This window comes from Choristoneura fumiferana, chromosome 10 (assembly GCF_025370935.1).
Source record: "Choristoneura fumiferana chromosome 10, NRCan_CFum_1, whole genome shotgun sequence".
Classification (NCBI taxonomy): domain Eukaryota; kingdom Metazoa; phylum Arthropoda; class Insecta; order Lepidoptera; family Tortricidae; genus Choristoneura; species Choristoneura fumiferana.
Window position 1 is genome coordinate 11307461 of NC_133481.1, and position 16084 is coordinate 11323544.

The 16084-nt window shown below is 35.5% G+C and overlaps 1 protein-coding gene across 4 annotated transcripts in view; it reads left to right on the forward strand.

Annotated features, from left to right (window-relative positions):
• The window catches only part of LOC141432097 (prolyl 4-hydroxylase subunit alpha-1-like), a 136009-nt gene that overhangs the window by 63267 nt on the left and 56658 nt on the right, over window positions 1-16084 (forward strand). The window contains exon 1 of one of the 4 annotated variants that reach the window (XR_012451793.1): window positions 11908-11994. The exons of the other annotated variants lie outside the window; for them this stretch is intronic. The gene's annotated coding sequence lies outside the window, so the exon portion shown is untranslated. Of the gene's footprint in view, window positions 1-11907; window positions 11995-16084 lie in introns of those variants that run through there. 4 annotated transcript variants of the gene reach the window in all.

Sequence of the window (16084 nt, forward strand, 5' to 3'; positions counted from 1 at the left end):
CGCGAGGCGAGCGGAGTGAAAGTGCTGGCGAAGGCCGCCCGCGCCGGCGGACGGTTAATATAATATTATCTACGCTGTCGCTATGCTAGCTCTTCTACTCATGCATGTAGGACGAGCATGGAATTCTTGAGAGCTTTTGACTGTAGCCAAGTGCTGCGCTGAGTGTAGTGGCAAGTGCGGATTTTGTACCTTTTTTAACCCCGACGCAAAAAAGGGGTGTTATAAGTTTGACCTATATGTGTGCCTGTGAGTCTGTCTGTGGCACCGTAGCTCTTTAAACGGTTGAACCGATTTGAATGCAGTTTTTTTATTTGAAAGCAGGTTTTCTAGCGATGGTTCCTAGACATATTTTATCACATTTTATCAAGCCGTTTTGAGATATTGAACTTTAGTGACAATGTTGTTTTCCAACATATTTTGATTTATTAACAATTGTCGTATTTTCATGTTCAAATTGTGTGGTTATTTAAGTAGTCGCGTGTGGCATTGCTGCGCGCTCCTACCCTTCTTTTTATGCATAAATTAAGTCCAAAGTAAACAATGCAAAATCGCAATTAAATTGATAATGGAAATTACAGTTACTCAATATAGTTACATCGAAATGTATATACAACGAGAGATCTTTCAATCTTATTCTAATAGCGGCCTAATAACAAATTCAAAGGTGTGTGTTATTTTTTATTTCCGTTAACTTACGAGAAAGGAACATTCAAAAGGTCAAATGAAGTAAAAGCTGTTTAAAAGATAACTAAACCATGAAGAGATTTCATTATGCAAGTAGCTAAGATGTTCTGATTTACACTTATTTATCAAATAAAAGTATGTTTTTTTATATTATCTCATAAGTACCTCGTCAATGTCACTCGTTAGTGACTCGTTAATTTTGTGAGCTTTACAATTGACAAGATTTTATATTTCTAAGACTATAATTTGATTCGTTTTCTGTATTCTGTTTGGAAAGAGAAAGACGCTGAAAGTTTAAATTTTTACTAGGATTATTAATTAATTTATTAAAAAAATTAAGATATGCTTATTCTAAAAGGGCATAACTTCAAAACTACCACACAATAGATCCATTACTTTAGTTAGTGTCTATTAAAAAAAAGATGATGACGTAAATCTGACGTTGATGTTGTCAAAATTTTGTTGTGCGTGGCGTGTGGTTTGCATACATAGGCGGTTTGGTTCTTTCTTGCTCTGAAAATTAAAATATAAGACTTCTACGACGATTTTGGCTATAAATAACGGATCATTGATACTGGCCTGCAGATAAATGCGACAGCTGGCTTTCTTACGGATACGGCGGATGATCATAACATTGACGATTTGGAATGAAATGTTTATCCGGTGCCTTCAATTAGGTAATAATTTTGGCAATTAGGCACGAAACAATATTTGGTATATTTCGAAGGGGTATATACTTCGTCTATCCATTTCGATCACAACTACGGGCTGCTAAAAAAATATTTAAATCAATAATCGTTCGTTATCCCTCAAGCAAGTGTCAATATCAATGTCAAATTAAAAATTATGACAGATCTTTTTTCTGGTAACATTCTTGTATTTTTTTTAAATATGGAGAAATAAATTAAATAAAGATTTTTCCGTGTTCAGGAGGCAAAACTCTTTCGATTCCTGTAGTAATTTTTAGGTATCAAAAAAATGAAATCTCGTCAATTGTCTATAAACAATAATCTAAGTAAGTGACTGGCTGTTTAGGGGGTTACGTTTCCACAGTAAATTAAAAAAAATACTTTAATCCCTCGAGATTAATAAGGAGCTTTAGTCCCGATATGCAGAGACTAAAATAACATTTTAAGAGCATGAGAAGTGAAAAATTACGTTTACTTTGTCTTTCAAGTACAATATTTTCTTCATAACACATTTGTAATGTTACCTCTTATTAATAAGGTTAATTGTTTGGATTGAACATTTAAGATGGTTAATGAAACGGTTTATACAATTACTTGCATCATTTAAATACCAATAGTACATTTTGGTTCTTATTTATGAAATATGGAATTAAAATGAACAAGGGCTTTATCTAGTTTTTGATACGCCTACCTGATGTTAGGAGATCTGTTCATCGAGTAAAACGATCGATAAGGATAAACGTTAAATAGGAAAGAACACCGACAAAACTACATCTTCTATTCGTCTACAAATCATTTCAACTTTGTTTAGAAATAACTTATTAGAGCGACATTTTAATTTGCAACTAGAAAACTGATGAAATTTAGTTACCTGTATAATCAAACTGCCTCCGTTAGTTTAATATGAATTTATTCATGCATGTATTTACGAACGTATACACATCAGAATCAGTAAATTATGCAATTGAAACCTCCTGATCTCCGAGAACCTGCTTATGAGGAATAAATTACTGCTGGATGTAGCTGCTGTAGACACTCGACGTTTATAAGAATACTCTGCCGCGCCTTGCATCCTAATTCGCTATGTATGCATTTAGATAGGTATATTTATTTAATAGCTGTTGCCTGCGACTCCTTTCGCGTAGAATTCGTTCGAACTATGTATTTTATCCGGATGTAACTATTCTGTGTCGTTATCTGTATACCGAATTTCATCTAAATCGGTTCAGCGGTTTCGACGTGATAAGGTAACAAACAAACAAATAGACTTACAAACTTTCGCATTTATAATATTAGTGGGATATTGCTAAACCAACTCACGGCCGGAGGGCAAAACGTTAGTCCTAATGGTGCATAGGTTGCAGCTTGCACTATTTCTCGGAAAGCGTCTTATTACAGTTACAGCGCTGCATGGATACCAGGAAATTGCGCCGTCAACCCGGAGAAAAGAATTATAGGCGTTTCCCGTCCATTTCTCTCGTGCTAGCTATTTCTAGCACTATTTCTAATTTTCTAACTACTACTTCTGTTTTGTTGGGATTCAAGGTGTACGTATCAAATTATGTAAAGTTTGAATTAATGCAATTTTCTCAGAAAAATAACGTTATATTTAAACCAATCTGTAAGTTACACGACCAAAACAATTTATCATAGTTTATTTATGTGTTGCTGTTTATCCCTCTGCCTATATTTATTCAGACGTGTATCCCATTGCCTATATTTATTTTAGACGTGTACTATATGTACGATAATGTGTTTTTGTTGCGTTTTAATTTTCTGATCTACTGTTGACGCACCACCTGCTGTAAACTAGTCCTTCCTTCTTTCTGTAAAAAGGTTGCCTGGAAGAGATCTCTTTTAAGCGATAAGGCTACCTTGTGCTTACCTTGTAATTTTCTCTCTGTGTACCTGTTTTCTGTATCGCTTACCTACTATTTCTGGTGTACAATAAAGAGTCATTGTATTGTATTATATATGTACAGTTGCGTATGTGTATATATATGTGTGTGTGTAGATGTATTTTTGGTGTTTTAATATTTCGATCTACATGCACCACCTTCCTTCTTTATGTATCGCTTGCTATTTCTGGTGTACAATAAAGAGTCATTGTATTGAATTGTATTTTTCCGCGGGATAGTGATAAACGAAATTTACGCAGACGGAGTTGCGGGAAACAGGGTAGTTTTATATTAATTTTATTACTTTTGGTCCCACACTATATAGCGAAACTAAGAACTAACTAACTAACTAACTAACTGAGTAACTTTGACGACCGTCAGTTAGTATTATTTGCTGATATTAGCAATACATTTGCTCAAGAAAGGTCTAAGATTATTTAAAACTTGCATCTCCTGACTATTTTGTATCAAGTATCCTACCAACTGTACCAAAGTTAGGCAAATGTAGTTAAGTACAGTCAAGTGCAAAAATAGGTATCTATTCGAACCACTCAAAAATAATATGTTACTATTGCGTCGGAATAAGAGTCTGTGGTAGTTATTTTTGAAACTTTGAATAAGTCTATATTTTGACTGTACTTTCTGTGTCCACACTTACTTTAAAATATTTCTACTTTTGGAATCGTTTCTCATCAAACCCTATAAGTTTTTCTTTCAATAATAGATATGATTTTAAGTAATGAAACTTTCCGATAAATACGTAACATTACGTCAGTAGTGTTTAATATTAACATTAACGGTTAATTTATCTTTTGAGCTTCTGATATTTCAACGCATCTACCAAAGCCTCATTAGCCCGGGTAGACTTAAAACTTGTGGGTGGATGTTATCAACCGTCTTTGTCTACCCTCAAATTCAAATTGTTTGGCTCAAATATCGGAGCTTCTTATAACGTAACTTTTCTATATATCAGTTTACCTAATCAGATGTGAAAGGTTAATTTTGATAAAGTGTAAACAATGTGGGTTCTTTATCAGAAAAATAATACCTCCAGTGGTTTCATTCCAGTTTGCTCTTAAAAATATCGGGTGTCGATTGACTATGATTGGTGACGATTGACTAATAATAGTTTGAAATTCCTATATAACTCTTTAACAACTTAACTATATCACTTAATAATCGATTTTATGAAATTTGATCTTGTTATTGTCCAATCATGTCTCTATTTCAAAGCAGAGTCAATTAAATAAGTAATTATTAAAACTCAAAACCGCCACTGCCGCTTTTTAAAATATTGGATGGATTATATAATTAAGGTTTTAGATGTATTTAAATGAATATCAAAGAAAAACTCCATGATTTTCTTCATTTACCTTTATACTGAATTTTTTTATCGAAAACCAGTTTCTGGACGTGTTAACTTCATTTCACTTATTATTTTATTTCTCGACTCGACTAGAACTGGCTATCAAGTCTATTTTATAAATATCATTCTAATATGCACAAAATCATTTCAGATTTCATCATCATCATTGTCAACCGAAAGACGTCCACTGTTGGACGCAGATCTCGCCCAAAAAGCGCCCCAAGGACACGTCTTGCACAGCCAGCATTCTTCAGACTCGTGCGACCTAATAGAGGACCTATCCTCGCGACAGTTTCCATTCAAGAACAGCATCGGTCCCAACCAACCCATAATTAAGTAGTTTTGATCTTTTACTATATCAGCAAAGAGTATGAACTGTTTCTCTTCGTCTATTTTCTATGTACTGTAAAGGCACTCTTTAAAATGAATAATGTAATATATTTTCAGCATTGTGGTTAAGTTGCTTAGTAATGAACTTGTTGTCATTTTTATGTATTTTTCGTCATATAATTATTTTGTGTACTTAACTAAGAGTTAGCTTACTCATTCGTAGCCAAATTAAGAAAAATGAATGCAACTGTAAAATAAGGCTGCAAGTATTAAAAATAGCGAACCACTAAAAATAATATCGGAATAAGAGTCAGTTAGATTTTTGAAACTTTCTATATTTTGACTGTACTTGCATAGTTAAGTTATTCAATATTGATATGATTTGCTGATAAATACAACGTCAGTTTTTAATTTATTTAATCTTTTGTGGTTTAAACGAAAATTAAAGTGGGTGGAATTATCAACCGTCTTTTGTCTACCCTCAAATTCAAATTGTTTGGCTAAATATCGGAGCTTTTATCGTTTTGGTTTAAAGAAGAAGGTTAATTTTGATGTCCATGTGGTTCTTTGGATATAACCAGTGGTTTCATTCCAAAAAATATCGGGTGTCGAGACTATGATTGGTGACGATTGACTAATAATAGTTTGAAATTCCTGCTATAACTCTTTAACAACTTAACTTATTTAATAATCGATTTTATGAAATTTGATCTTGTATGAATCATGTTCTATTTCAAAGCAGAGTCAATTAAATAAGTAATTATTAAACAAAAATTGATGGATTATATAATTAAGGTTTAGATGTATTTAAATGAATATCAAAGAAAAACTCCATGATTTTCGTCATTTACCTTTATATTGAATTTTTTTATCGAAAACCAGTTTCTGGACGTGTTAACATCATTTCAACTAATATTTTATTTCTCGATTCGACTGGAACTGGCTATCAAGTCTATTTTATAAATTTTGAAATGCACAAAATCATTTCTTTTTCATCATCATCATGGTCAACCGTAGACGAACAAAGCCAAAAGGACACGTCTTTGCCACATATTTCTATCACATATCCAAAAAGAAGTCCCAACCAACCCATAATTAAGTCGTTTTGATCTTTTACTATATCAGCAAAGAGTATGAACTGTTTCTCTTCGTCTATTTCTATGTACTGTAAAGGCACTCTTCAAAATGAATGAATGATGGGCATTTGCTCGGCAAGTGTGTTCCATCTTGCATAATCTATATTTGCTGTCAGGTGTGATTGTGGTTAAACGTTAAGCGCTAGGCTTTTTGTTGGTATTTATATGTATGTTGAAAAAAGTAGAACAGTATTTTAGATTATTTCCATTATCGTTAACAATAACGCAATGCATTTTCGTTTTGGCTTGCATAGAAGGATTGATTTCAGCAAATCGCTCATCCAGTAGAACAATGACATATTTACAAAAAAATAGGTTTTCATTTTAAATTTACGGTTTGATATCTTTAAATAACTTTTTTGTGTATCGTCACAAAGCAAGTGTGTCGATGTTCTGTTGTATGAACGAAAGATATTCTACAAAATAGTACCTAACAGTTCTAGAAACCTACTCAAAATATAGCCAAGCCTTTAGAAATTTGAAGTTGAATCTCTATCGTCAAAAGCGACAGTGTTAGAGGTATTGAATATTTATTAACTGTTTTTGCAGAGGCGTCGAATTGTTTTAAATTATAAACTTTTGGCTTACTTATTACATACCTAGAGAATCCGGATGTAAATAAATCTTAGGCGCAAAAGCTTCGCTGGCAATGATCGAGGAGCCTCAGGCGGCGCGCGCGCTGCAATTACGGGCCAAAGACTAAAAACGTATAGATCAGCAACTCTGAGACTGTGGGCCAAATTTTTACCTCTTTACACGCAATATTTATTTTCTCCTGAGTTTTGGCCGTATCACTCTGTTGACTGTAGTTTGTCTTTAAATGTTTTTAATCAGGTACCCATGTTTTTCGCCCTTCAACTCATGTTTTGATAGGATTATTCTAATTATGTATGTACAAGGATGGATACGTTAATGCCGAAACGAAACCAAAAAAAAAGTAAATGCAAAATGCCTTATCCCTTAAATTAATAACGTTACGATAATTATCAAGTTACAATTTAAGTCAACAAATCATTATCACTGTTCACTTCCGCTGCTATTCTAAATTGTTACTTCTTTTATCGTTAAATGTTGTTTATGGAATTATAAAAGAACCATGATTGTAACACACACACATCACAAATGTACGGTAAACAGTTATATAATTACTGGGCTGGACCTAAGAAGGGGGAGGGGGCACGGGCACCCATTATAAGGAGGCGTAAAATTCCATGTTGTTATTACCTAATCTAATTTATTGCAAATATCGGGGGGAGGGGGAGGTACAAATAAATGATTTACAGATTCAAAACATTCAATAGCAACTGCTAATCTATCTATCTATATAAACACGTTGCAACAGTTTTTAGAATTTTTGTCTGTTTGTCTGTTTATTTAACCGGGCATCACGTGGAAACAGCTGAACGGATTTTAATGAAAACTTTACTAATCTGTCGAGAAAATCCCTAGCCAGGTTGTAGGCTATAAAAATAAAACCCCTGAAAGGAGGGGGTAGCCACTACCCTAGATTGAGTTAAGTTTGCATCTGAATCTTATGAAGCCTAGGAAGGAGGTGCAAACTTTCAACGACTATCGAGTACCCTGCTAAACTAACAGATGGCACTGAAATTAATAATAGTACGCTGTGACATGAATACGCCACTGAGGAACGATTTTGCCAAATTAACTCTAAGTTTAGAAGAGGAGTAAGGATATCAACAATTTTTTTATTGATTTAATAATGCAACAAAATTAAACGACGATAAACTAATTGCTACACATTGCACAGTGCCATCTTTTGGGGAACTAAGTAAACATTAAGTAATCAAGTAAACAAAAAATAAGTTTACATAGTAACGTTATCAACACGCGTATAATTGCATAATTATTTAATATACTACCAAATAATAGAAAATTATTAATTTACTCGTTCATGAATTATACCTAATCATAATTATATCGCATTCATATTCATACGTATCGCCGATCGCCATTTAAGCACTTAATAATGGCTACGAAGGTGGGTAGGTACTTTAAAAAAAATATCTATCGTTTGCGGAGTAAATGTCAAATTATTTGGGGCTCGCATTTTATACGCGTTACTATGCCTTTCTGTTTGTAAAATTTCATCCCTTGAGCATACAGTTTGATACAATTTTTCGAAAATCCCATGAAATTGGATAATGTTTTTTTTTAATTTACATTTGTTTGAGGAAATCATATTAGGTACTTACTATGGAATATTGTGTAAATATCGAAATCTACGCAGACGAAGTCGAGGGCAAAAACTAGTTAGATAAATAATAAATTGATAAGTTTCTATGACGATTTTATTGAATACCTAGTTTTAGTTTAACTTATTATTAAGTTTTACTCTTTTAATTGTATTTTATAATATTTTTAGTTTCTAAATAAAATTTCAACGATTATTATAATAATACACTTTCTCCTTATGGATTTTTCATGCTTAAACATTTTAGTTTCGATTGTTTTGACTTGGTATCGAGTGTTTATTTTTAGTTTTAAGTACTTCATATTTATCACTATTACATAACTAACGAGTACAGTATTTTTTTATTAATGAAAAAACCGTAAGGTATTGCATGCCTTATATGTATTTTACATGTACTTAATTACCTAAAGTTTGATTGTTTGTTAAGGTCAAACAAATCTATCTTGCAAGTTGAATTTTCATCACTTCCGCTGAACGGGCTGACTTAAAACATGGTAGGTATATGTACAAATGTATTTTTGTTGTACTGAATTAAGTACATTACATGCTATTGCATTTGCTTTTAATAAGAGTAATAAGAGTGTGATAGGTTTAAAATAGGAATACGGGGTGTGGCCTGTAATATGAGCAAATAACTAAAACATAGCTCATGCTATTTGTATAATAAGTGTTTTTCATGTGACATTTTCATTTTAATACTCATTACATTTAATAGATTAAATTATTATCATTATCTAAATTCAACACTAACATAGTTTTAAGGATGTAAATGTATACTAACAAGACTATGGATTCTTTGTGATCTGAATTAAACGCTTTTTTTATAAAAAAATCCTCCAGACAAGTAAAAAGTTCTCCACTCTTACATATTGTCGCTTCTGCGTGTATTTATTCTGGCAGCACAGCCGCGGCCTGCGGGGCATTCCACTCCGCGAGCAGCCTAATTAGCCCAGTCCAGTGTGCGATGCGCCTTTGTCTAACAGTTCAGTTCACCTTGCCGAGTTTTTACGAGCGCTTTTAAATGCTTATATCTACAAACGACCTCTGAGTAAGGACGCGGCCCTTTTCGCGTGGAATTCGCTAATGACCGTTTAAAAGGCTGTATGTGCTAGTTAAGTTAGTATATATCGGCCGGATGAATGAAAATTGTTAGTTAAAAAAAATCGGTCAACTACGAGTCGGGCTAGCGCACTGAAAGCACCATACAAATGGAAGATGTCAACAAAAATAAGTTAGAGGTACTTCATTGTATTTCTAAATTTTGATATGTTTTAAGGTCTGATTTTTTGCCAAGTTTTATGTCAACGGAAAGTAACTTTTAGATTTTAATGTTCGTGGTTTTTGTACGAAAACATACTTTGAACAGGTTGTATGTTGTTTCGATCGCATCAAATTACAAACTTTCTTTTTCACAGTTCTCAGGTACTTAAGTATTGCAGATTTGAGTTTTGGAAAAGGGTCTTTACACATAGTCAGACAGGCAGACGGATCTTTTCTCTTTTGCGGTACGGAACCCTGAAAAACGATTTGTCTATATAACGGTGTTGCGTTGAAATAACAAATAATAACTAGATCATTGACGCATTAGCTGGTGAGGACAGGTTTGAAAATATTTTTTAAGTCTTGACTAAAAAAATGGTTGTGTACAAATTACTCACATGTGCTGTTTTATTCCTGTTGTAGAGCTCCTTATAAAGTGGAAATTTCCTAAATACTAGTCTACTTACATGGTAAATTCATAATTCATAATTCATTTATTGCATAGTAATCATGTCGTACATTAGGTCTTACATAGTATAATTAGATTCAAGAGGGGTTCATCTGTTAGGGCACAGCAAAATGAAGAATCTATGCTGCAAAATTAGGGCAATACAAATAAAGGTTACTCAAAGCCAGAACGAATAGGCTGTTAGTGAACCAGTGAGCAAGTGATCGCCATCTATAGACATCCATAGCACCAACTGGGACTGCTAGTGTGTTGCCGGTCTTGCAAGAAAGGGTAGTTTTTTAGGGTTCCGTAGTCAACTAGGAACCCTTATAGTTTCGCCATGTCTGTCCGTCTGTCTGTCCGCGGCTAAGCTCAGAGACCGTTAGTACTAGAGAGCTGTAATTTGACATGAATATACATATCAGTCACGCCGACAAAGTGGTACAATAAAAAAAAGTAAATTTTTTTTTAGGGTACCTCCCATAGACGTAAAGTGGGGGTTATTTTTTTTCTCGACTAACCCTATATTGTGGAGTATCGTTGGATAGGTCTTTTAAAACCATTGAGGGGGTTTATAAGACAATTTTTGTATTCAGTGATCTGTTTGCGAAATATTCAACTTTAAAGTGCAAATTCCATTGAAATCGAGCGTCCCCTCTAAAATCTAAACTGTTGGGTGGAAAAATTAGAAAAAAATCAGAATGGTAGTAAATATATCAAATTTACAAGGAAAATTATAGCGGCTTAGATTGCTTGAGAATTATTAGTAATTTAAGAGTAAATAGCCTAAGGTATAAAATATACCTAAACTTGGAAGATTCAGTACACAATACGAAATCCTTAAAAAAATATAATTTTATTTTTTCGTAATGGCTACGGAACCCTATCCTAGGCGTGTACGACACGCTCTTGGCCGGTTTTTTATTTTTAGATATATATATATACATACATGCACATATCGTAACATGTTGGAAAACAACCAGGTGCCAGTTCATTACAAGTTTGCACGTATTTAATTAGCTACGGGATAACGGGATAAGAAAGATCACTCAAAGTGTCAAAGTGTTCAAAGTGGAGAACCACCATCCATCGAGATGATGTTGATGATTAACTACTTTTACATAGCACCTATTTTTTAACAGACTCAGTTAACCGCTAAAAATAATCTCTCTCCAGGCGGATGTCAACTAATAAAGGTTGGCAGTCAGCTCCGCATATCTGATTTAGTCTTTTGTCAGTTTGAAAAGCTGGGCACTCTTATTTCCCGTTCACTCCCGGATATTGCGTAGTCACGACTACGACTCACCATCTTGCTCAAAGTGTTAAAGTCAAAGTCAAAATATCTTTATTCATTTTAGGCTATAACAAGCACTTATGAATGTCAAAACAATTCAACCACCGGTAGAGTTGATTGGAGCCCCGTTTATTGTTTGTTCCAGAATGCTTCAAGCTACTCTGTTCCATGTGACATGGCCACGAAGCGCCAGAACCGCTTGAAGCAAAGAGTCTCGACATCAAGTGAAATAAACTAGGTCTATATTGATTTATCATCTCGGTCTATATAACTCTCACTGAAGGACATAGGACCACTCTCAGAATGAGAGGGCCTTGGCCGTAATTCCCACGCGGCCTAGAGCGAATTGGGAACTTCACACACAACATTGAATTTTTTCGCAGGTATGTGCCGGTTTCCCAACGATGTTTTTCTTCACCGTATACAGCCCCTTAATAAACTCTTCTAAAAATTGGTAGGTGCCAAAAAATACACACAATGTAGTTTCTAGCTAAACATAAATTTGTCTTCAATCAAGTAATCGCCGAAAAATCAGGAACGTCTAACATTTTCGACTCTCTAATTACAGATGTTTTCCAACAAGCGGAGAGCGGTGCTTCACACGGGCGGCCCTTAGCGTCGACAAACACGCTTGTGTGTGCCGGGCCTTATGTGCACCGACGACTTTAAAAAAATAGGTACAGCTACTTTATTTTATATTACGAAGGAACCCCACTACCTACTTTAATATTATAAATGCGAAAGTTTGTAAGTCTGTTTCTTGTTTGAGCCCCGAGGAAGATCATAGGATAGAAATAGAAATAAGCTTTATTACAATACTATAACTGTGTTTTACAATGATGTTTTTATCCCGGAAAAATTCATAGTTCCCGCCGGATAGCGATAAACGAATTCTACGCAGACGGAGTCGCGGGCAACAGGCTAGTATGTAAATGTGCGTCTTTTGTTTTGTTTGGGAATAGTTTTGTGTCAGTGTTAGCATTTTGTGTGGTGTTTATGGTAGTTATATCTGTGTGTCAATGTGTTGATGTTGGTTTATGTGGAAGTGGAGGAGGGCCGGCTTATGCATGAAAACATATGTGTCGTCCAGACATGGCTGTTTTGCACGTGTGGAAGAGCGAGGTAAAAGATAGTAGTTTATTAAGTAAACTGTGCTAATTGCTGCATGACAAGGATTAGGTACAGTTTACAAATGTGTAAGGAATGATCCCATGTGTAAAAAAATGTAATGTAGCTATTTGCGTTGCTTAAATTAATGATCTATGAAGTGTCCATTCAGTTTGGTCAGACACACTGGCAGACAGTATTTGCTGCGAACAAAAGCCTATTTGCGGAGCAATATAGCGATTACCGCATGTGTCACGTTTCGGAAATTGCGGTTAGGTGCAAATTTTCCTACTAGAAAACTTTGTTTACTTTATATTACTGACATGCCGACACGACGTTCCTTGATGTGTGTGAAACAATAACCGCAACGAAATTATTTAATCATGATTTTAATTTTATTACAAAGAAAATTTGAGATTTCATTTATTTTCTTAGGCAATTTAAATTAAGCAGAAGGAATGTTATCTGAAAGTAAGATAATGCTTATATGAACTTGCAAACATTATGAGAAAATATAATTAATAAACCCACTAATATGTACGTCGGAGTACGCGTCTATTTGTTACTTTTCACGCTGACTGTATTATTATGGAATACTGGTCAGTTCAAGACAGGATTGTCATTTACCATCGCTAGTATATAGTCATCTTTAAACGAATTGGTATCAGACAAGGAACATCATTGGATCTTCCACAGGCATTTTTGGTGTGGTAGAGCCTTACTGTAACCGCTTGCTGGCTGCAGTACGAATGGGCCGGCTCGATCGGGTTAGTACCACACCCTTAGAATACCGGCGTGAAAAAGTAATTTTGCTACTGTGTTTTGTACAGTGAGTGGGAGATCCGGAGGCTCCTTAGATTTTAGAGGGGGGGGGGACGCTCGATCGATTTTATTGAAAATTTGCACTTTAAAGTTGAATATTTCGCAAACAAACCACTGAATCGAAAAATTTCTTCTTTCAGGTCTTAGCAAACCCCTAATGGTTTTAAAAGACCTATCCAACGATACCCCACACTGTAGGGTTGGATGAGAAAATCACCCATGGGAGGTACCATAAAATATTTTTTTTGAATTGTTTATTGTACCATTTTGTCGGCATAGTTTATATATATATTCGTGCAAAATTACAGCTTTCTAGCATTGATAGTCCCTGAGCAAAGCCACAGACGGACAGACAGACAGACAGACATGGCGAAACTATAAGGGTTCCGTTTTTGCCATTTTGGCTCCCATGCCAGCCATGCCATGCCAAGCCATGTTATTAAAAATTTAAAAAAAAATTGTGTGAAAGTGTGTTGATGGCAAATTGTTGTTCACCGTGGTGTTCTAGGCCTACCTCATTTTTCAAAAGTAAAAGTCTTTCGGTTACGATGGTGCTGATGTTAAAAGTCCCCAAAATTGGTCATGATTGCATACGTTTTTACAATAAAATTTCAAAAAATATAACTGTTCAAACAGATAGAAAATTGAAAACTATTGTCAAGAATAGGTACCTACATCTAAGGCGCATTATAAAATTAATTATTACATCATGGACAGGGATATCTGGAAATGAATCCGATCCGCATAGGCAATCGCTTACTTCCAAATTTCCAATAGCGAATCTATTGTGTTAAAAAATGTAGTTGTGCTAAATACTTGTAATCTTTAAACAACATTGCAAACCAAACCGGTGGTAGATTTTTTTGACATTCATAAGTGCTTGTCATAGCCTTTATTGAATAAAGATATTTTGACTTTGATTCAACTGGTTCGATTATATAGTTGCGTAGTTGCCTGCGACTTAAGCGAAACCACGCACGGGCGACAGCGTGGCGGGAGTGCAACGGACTTATTTACGGGGCAGTATACGAACAATATCAACCCGCGGCGCCCGCGCACGGCTCGACCCGCGCCTGCAGGGCTACTACGAAACTCGAAACTCGAAGTTCGTGTCGCGCGGTCCCTCTGACTCTTATACTATTTAATACGAGAGCGAGAGGGACCGCACGACACGAACTTCGAGTTTCGAGTTTCGTACCTAGTAGCCCTGCTGTCGCCAGTATGCTGTTGTTCGTAATACATCCACGTAAATAGGCCCACCGCACTCCCGACCCGACCAGCTCCCGACCCGCTGCCGTCCTATTATATGATTTACGCTTTACAGTCGCTTGTGCGCGGCTGGTCTTGTCCCGCGCCCGCACAAAGCAAACTGCACCTTCCAACACTGTTACGTAAACATGTTCGACACGTAGTGCGCAAACAGCGACTCCACTGATCGTTAAAAATAATATTGATTCAACTACTGTGAGTTAGACGGTGTACTTCGAATAACTGTCATACCGTTCCGAGATTCCTTACTGATTTGAAAAATAAAAACACTTTTTTTAAACGGTATTGGAATGCTAACACGCACCACAATCAATAGAGTCAAGGGGGTCTCCTTCGTAATCCATAATATCGTTTGTCCTGAACTCAGATGCCATAACACTTTTGCCATAAGCACTTTTGACATATCATACTTTTGCCATAATGATCTTATGTTCTAATAATCATAAGCCATAATATCACATGTCCTCATACTCTAAATCCCTAATATGTTTTGTACTAATATAGTAAGATATAAAATTTGCGACCCTTCAATACATGTCTGCGAAAATCAGTACATTTTCCGCCAGCATTTCCCAGTCAAGGTGGTCAATTTTGAAGGAGGCCATATCTCGCTTAGCGCAGTCCTTAAATCTGAGCAAAAAGAAATAATCTTTCAAACTAAAACTTCAATCAAACTCTTGACAAACACAAACGACACCAAGGCAGTTCGGCATCAACATCCGCAGACTTTTCTTGTCAGACCTGAGGACGAAAATATCGCTCTTGCATCTTGGTCTAGTCAGCCACCAAAGACGTTGTGCACAGGCAACACGCCAATTGATACACGGCAACACGACGATTGATAATTGAAGAAAGACAAACTCAAAACATATATTTGCATTTATACAAAACATCGAATGAAACCCTATATAAGAGCACCGATTATGTAAAATAGTTAAACTTTTAGAGTTGTAGGTACCTAGCTAAAGTCAAGATACTTAGTGCTAAGATAAACAAATGATGCCTAGAAGCACTCATTTAAATGAAAAAAAAGGCAGTTGGCAGTCCTTTCTCGCCACTCGAATGTTATCTCTTAGAAGGAGATTTTCAAACAAGCTGAGTATGTTTACGTCAGCCTAAGAAATAAGTCACCTGCCTATAGCTAGAGCATAGATACAAAACATCATTCTAGAATACAGGCAATGGCAATTTCCATGCTTCCATAAAGTGCTGCGCAAAATCGCGATATAAACAAACTTTTACTTTGTAAGTGTTTATTTTACGGCCATAACGGTAGCCCGTAATATTGTAATCATCGGGCTTTGTGAGATACTGCGAGTTTATATTTAGGTAAGTATATTTGTTACCGAGTGCATGGTATGCGCAGAGGGCTTAGCACGCTGGCTTTTTTCCGCAGGAATTAAGGCTCTATCTATCCCTTTCAAGCCTGCATGTTAGTGTGAAAGGGATAGATGTCTAATGCATGTGATAAACACTTGTGTGCTAGGGGCATTGCAGCTATTTTGTGGCGAGGTAAAGTCTGGTTTATAAATAGCCTGGCTAGGCAGGTGCCTTCGGCAGACGCTCGGT